Below are 6,753 nucleotides of genomic sequence, written 5' to 3'. Positions count from 1 at the left end.
CCACCAGAGAGGTGACATTCCATCTCCCAAGAGCCAGCTTCTTCATTCGAGGATCAGAACACCAAGGTCCCCAACCCCCGACTGCCACCCATCGCACATTGCACCCAACCCCTTAGGCCCTTCCTGCTGGTGGTTAGCCCATTGGTAAGGGAACCCATGTTTCCTCTTCGGGCTGTGCCCGGCTGGGCTCCATGGGTAAAAGCCCGGACACCAAGCACTCACCAGTATGCCCCACCTCCAGGCCTGGCTCCAGAATGGGACCCCGGTCCAGGTGGGGGAACACTTGGTCCATTTGTCTTACTCATCATAAGAGGTCTTTAGGCTGCTCTTTGTCTGGTCCCTCAACTAGGACCTGTCTGCCTTGGGTGACCCTACTAGGGGGCATAAAGCCCCCAGACAGCATAGCTGCTAAGGTCATTGGAACACTCAAAACCCTTCACCACGAAGGGAGGGAGGGGCACAAATATTCAAAGAGAAAAAAAATATATATACTATATATTTAATTAAAAAGAGGTGTTCATATACAAAAGACACATTTAAATACAATTTATTTAACCCAAAAGGATTACAGCTCAACTCGGACAACAATGGCGACTCCATGTTAGGTGAAAAAAGTAAAAAAAAAAAAAAAAAAAAAAAGTAGAAGAAAAGAAACTTGTTTACTACACAAGAAAGCTACAAGAAAAATGAGAGTGAGTTCTGCAGTTTTGTTGGTTGGCCACAGGTGGCAGTATCAGAAATGTCTTTTTAATTAAACAAATGAAAAACATCAACATTATGAATGCAAAAGCAACAAATATATAAGAACTTGCCCCAAACCCATCCTATTAGACTGACCTAATTAAAAAGGATTTACTCTCAACACTAGAGTCTGTAAATGTAAAGTTTTTTAGTTGTACTGATGTTGAGGATTTTTGGTTTTGATAACAGCTAATGTTTCTATTCATTAAATGTATTCATTTTTTTTTTACAGTTTATGAAGTAATACACAAAGTATATGTATTAAATAATAAAGCACCGGTTTTTATATATATTTTTTCTTTTATAAAAATATTTCAGTGGACCTCAGTAGTTTTTAGTCTTCTTATGGACCTGCAAGCACCTTATTTGCATTAATACTGCTGCATCAACAGGTGACATGTGTTGTTGAGTTTAACCTTTGAACCCTGTAAGGATAAATGATAATATCAAGCCTACTTTAATAGCCTTGATATTGGTAAGGTGTTTCTCTCCTCAGTGAATGTATAAAATGCATTTGCAGGGGTTATGTCCCATTCTCTATGCCGACAACAATTTGGTGCTGCACCTGCCGCATGAGCGGGAAACATAAGCCACTCACACATATACCTAATTGCTCTCAAATGGGGCTAAATATGGCCAACCCTCTGCAGGTTCACGCAAATGAAGTGAGAAGTAGGTAGGGCGCTTATTGGAAAAGGCCTATACAGTATGAGGCCTCCTACTGCGTTTGCTATAAAGGCTCGAGATCCCCACCTCTCACTCTCTTTCTGTGGAACTTGCCCAGGCTGCATTATCAGATATCTGATTGGCTTTCCCTGCAGGCTGAGGGATTTCACTCTACAGAAATGTAAGTGAAATTCACCAGACATGCAAAATGCTTGCAGAACCAGGTTTGCTTACTCTCCAAAATTCTTTCTTCAAGTCCCCAGGAGTACCTTTCAGCCAAAGGGCAGAAAGACAGATGAACCCTCAATTGTCCAAAACCATCACATAATTTTAGGATCAATTATCTAAATGGATGTTGATCTTTCATTAAAAAAATTATTTAATGAAATATTATTTACCAGATAATGATAAAGATCCTGAATTTGCTTTGTAAATTGGTTTTAACACTCAACAGGTACTCTAAATTAAATTTAAAGCTAATTTGACCTAATTCCAATCGCTTTGAGTTAAAATTTAACCTTCAAACACAAACTCCCTGCTGAACTGAGATATCATTGCATGATTTTATTGATATTAATATTTTTAATTGCATTTTTTTTTCCGTGTGAACATAGTAGCTACTTGGTTTAGTTTAGTTTCACCAGTCAAGGTTTTTTTTAACTTAAATATGTTAGACCTGGAGTTGAAGTATTTTTGTTAATAAATGTTTATATTTTGAATGGAGGTTGTTTGGAATGTATCCCATATCTGTGCACAGTCATCTGCTTAACCATAATTTGAGGTCGAATCACACTAGTTGGGTGTGTGTTCACAGGACAACATAAACTATGACAGTACAAATGTTGCTTAATTAAATATTGAATAATATAAAGTCAGAGCAGTAACTACATAACAATCCATCATTTTTGTCGGTTCAGTTAAACGTTTTTGTCTGTAAAATTATCAGCATCAGAATGATGAGCAGATGGATGTTTTTAAAGGAGCTCTAAACACAAACTGTTCGTTTTAGTTTGATGTTAACTCTGTGAACAGATTACTGTTAAATCTTGACTAATTGAAAACCTGTGCATATAAAATGAGCAGAAAGAGTGACTCACCTCATCTTCCAGCTGTTCAGTCTCTCTAGTGAATAAAATCTTCTCAGGTTCTGCTCTTATTTATTCTCTCATCCTAAAGGTGCAGCACCATAATGATATGTAATCCCTACCCTGGTTTTTATTATGTAAAGCTGAAGGTTTATGCTCTCATTTCCTATGAAATAGAAACTCACAGAACATTTGAACATCCTGGAGGTGGATTCTGGCCATAAATCCATTGTATAAAGGCCCGAAGGTTATATGGTTATGCTTATTAAGGGTTCTAATCAGATATGTGCGTTTGTTCGTTGTTTTATGCCTTTATGAGTGTGGAAAATAAATGTTATGGTATCACATGACATCTATTGCTGAGCTTCACCTGGAAATAGTGAACTTCCGCAGCTCACCAGTTAAAATAAAGCTGCTTGTATTTCTGCTTCATTAAAAAAAATCTAAGGGTAATTTGGGAGAATTGTATACTTTGTTGAAGATTAATTTCTTTTTATTTCATTATTTTCTGTTACTGATATTTGTTTGTATTCTTTATACATTTCTGTCTTTGAAACCTCAGAACTTGTGCATAAAGTCTGTCTGCATCATTTCTAAACATTAAATCAAATGTTAGTACCAAATTGCCTACTCTTAACTTGGGTAATTTCTAGGATGACTACGTTTAACTTTTACTTGAGCGAAAAAAATAGTAGCCATAAGAACTGAAGCTCTTAACCCCTTAAACCTGACTGACTCGGTACAGGGCCTGTCATGATAGGCTTAAGAGACTTAACCCACATGCAGAACACCACACGAAACTGAGTAAAAGTTTAACAGAGTTTATTGAGGGAACACACACAGAGTAATATGAACTGGTTCTGGTACAGGTCCGGGACTGGAATCACTGATATCTGCAGAGATGGAAAGTTTGATTAGCCAGGTAGCTCCGATGGTTTGTCAAGTGTGTTTGTTCAGAATGTACCTTGATGAGGTTCTGGCAGATCCCTTTGAGAGGGGGAACCGGTTGGGTCCAGAGACTGTAGATTCAGCAGAGAGCTCAGCAGCAGCAGCGTCTAGCTTCTGGTTTGTGAGTGTCAGACCTTGGCTTGGTTTCCTAGCTCTTCCTTGAGAGCTGGTGGAGGGATCCAGACTGATATCTTCAGGTTTGGCTTCCTAGGGCAGGCAGGCAGGTTTCCAGGCAAAGCTCATCCAGAGCTTCAGACTTCAGACGGGTTTTCTGTGAGCAAAGAATACAGAGGCAGGTTAGAATCTAGTTTCTCTCTAGAGCCCACTAAGATTCTCTCAAGATTAACAGAGGCTCAGGTTCCCTAACCAAACTTGGTCAACACTGTGGCGTTGAAGGAAGGTCTGACTGCTGCTTATGTAGAAGGTCTCCTGATGGGCTGATGATCCTCAGGTGTGCTGAGGGCTCCAGCCCAGGAGACCCAAGGCGATCTCTGCTGGAGACAGGTGGTAGATCTCCAGATCCCAACAGGGCCCAACTGACACCTGCTCATGTTTATCTATTTATAGAACTGGGGAAATTATTATTCTTATTTTCAATTTAGTTTGGTGATATTGGTAAATTTCAATGAAACAACAGCTTTGTCTAAGTCTTATGCAGACGGTCTCCAATTATGTAAATCAGCATATTTGTCTGTCCAGAATCCCTTTTATGAGTGGAAAAAAATATTCTGGGTTCTTTGAGAGTTATTTCTCACTGAGGCTTGGCAGGTAATGGTGGTCAAATGAGGTCCAGGGTCAGAGCCAGGTGATCAGATATCCAGAGAATCCAAAACAGAATCCAGAAACAAGGTCAGGGAACAGAAACAGGTCTGGGATCCAGGCGGCACAAAAAAACAGATCCAACAGGGGCTAGGCACGCTCAAAAATCGGGACGCAGAAACAGGTGAGGATCAGGTAAACAGACAGAGAAAAAGCTGGATGCTTACTAACCAAGGCTTTCAGGCAATCTGACTCTGTCAACTCCTTCTTTTCCTCTTCTTTCTGTTTTTTAGTGGCAAGTGACATCTAACATTAAGATGTATTATCACCATCTACTGTGCTGGAGTGTGGACCAGAGTATCTCCCTTTAATCTAAATTCTTATAAATTCTTATTCTGTTTACTTCAAAATTTTAAAACTGCTTTATTTATTCTAAGATTAACTAATATTTTATTAAGTTTTAATGTCTGTATATCATATTTCTTAATTTCTTGTTTTAGCTTCTCTCTACTTACTGTGAATTTTTTACAATGTATAATTACATGTTCTATTCTTTCCATATCCCTACCACACTCACAACTACCAGTTGGGTTTTTAGCTATCAAGTGTAAAGTTTTATTTAATCTACTATGTCCAAGCCGCAATCTTGTCACTACTACTTGTTCTTTCCAATTTTTTCCTATTATTTCCAAATTACCTACTTTCTTTTCTATATGAAATAAATGACAACCTTAAGTTCTTTCTTCCCACAATTGTTGCCATTCAGAATTAATTTTGCTCTAAATTATTTATTTTATTTCAGATTTACAATATGCTATTTCCATAATTCTATTACACATCCGTAATCCAACACTGATCTAATCAAGGAAACATTTTTTTTTTAAATAAGTTTTATTTGCACCCCGATCTAATCCTGATAACCACCTCATTATATTTCTAACTTTTTAAATTTCCCTTCATTATATTTAACATGATCACCCCATAAGATCTTGAAATCAAAAATGATTCCTAAAAAACTACATTTTACTTACTTTTTCCATTTTTTCTCCATACATTTTTAAATCAATTCCCACAATTTTCTTTCTACGGAATACAACAGTCTTTGATTTACCTACTGAGAATTTAACTCCCCAGTTATAAGCTCAATTTCAACAGCATTAATAGCATTTTGTATTTTCTCATACACTAATCTTACACTTTTCCCTTTTATAGACAAAGGCTCCATCATCAGCAAATAAAGACTGCATGACATCCTGATCTACTTCTGTAAAAATGTCATAAATCATGATTGAGAATAATAAAGGACTGATAATACTTCCCTGTGGAGTTCCATTGTCAATTTTATATTATCAGATCTTGTTACTCCCATCTGTACCTGTCCAACTCTATTAAGCAAAAAATATTTAATCCAATTATAAACCCTTCCTGTAATCCCAATTTTATACCCATCCTTCCATACCACATCCCATGCTTTCTCAATATCAAAAAATATCGCTACCACTACTTCCCTATTAATTTGAGGTTTTCTAATATCTGATTCCAAACACACAACTGGATCCATTGAACTCCTTCCTTTTCTGAATCCACTTTCATATGAAAACAAAAGTCCTTTACTTTCTACATAATATGTAATTCTTTCTGTTACCTTTCTTTCCATAATCTTTCCTAAACATGAAGTAAGTGCAATTGGTCTATAACTTGTAGGGTTTGTTCGATCCTTTCCCAGTTTAATAATTGGTAGGCTACAATGATTACTTCCTTCCAGTTACAAGGCGATCTTCCTCCTTTCCAGATCTTATTATATAAACCTAAAAGTTTTTTTTAGCTTGATTTCATACATGTTTTTACATAATATAGCATATTGGATCCTTTCCTGGTGCTGTTAATCCTGATCTAAATATTGCTCTCTTCATTTCTTGCATAGAAAAAGAAATATCTATGACATTACTTGGAACTGTTTCACCTTCTAAAATAAAATAATTTGTCCTTCTTGTATGCTATCTACAAACCTGCGTGTTTCAGTGTTCGTGGAAAAAAAATAGCCAGGCTAAATTTTTTTTCTTTGTTTAATCACCTATAAATCAGACTTGGAGACATTTAAAATAATGTTTTCACCTGAAAAATATTCCTCAATGCCTTTCTGTCATACAAATACAATTGTATTTCCAATTTATAGTGTGGGAGCTGTTGTTAAGATTCAGACTGAGGACTTTGATGCAACCAGAACACAACAGATAATAACTTTAAAAGATTTATTGAAGAAACTCTGCAGGTAATTCAGGATCAGGGGAACCAGAGCCTCTGGAGGAGAGAGAACAGGTTAGTGACTGAGATGGAGGATAAAAAGTTCAGAATGCAAAGCCACTAACCTTCTTTAATAAATAGGCAGGTTGTCTTGGTTCCTGAAACTTTGGTTCTTTGAGAGTTATTTCTCACTGAGGCTTGGCAGGTAATGGTGGTCAAAGGAGTACCACCAGTGGTGGATCTAGGGGGTGGCTACTTGGGCTGCAGCCCCGGATGTTTCCCCAAGAGCCCCGGATGTCGCTTCTGAGCT

Source organism: Cyprinodon variegatus, unplaced genomic scaffold, assembly GCF_000732505.1.
Source record: "Cyprinodon variegatus isolate N-32 unplaced genomic scaffold, C_variegatus-1.0 Scaffold680, whole genome shotgun sequence".
Taxonomy (NCBI): domain Eukaryota; kingdom Metazoa; phylum Chordata; class Actinopteri; order Cyprinodontiformes; family Cyprinodontidae; genus Cyprinodon; species Cyprinodon variegatus.
Note: the sequence above shows the minus strand (reverse complement) of the source record.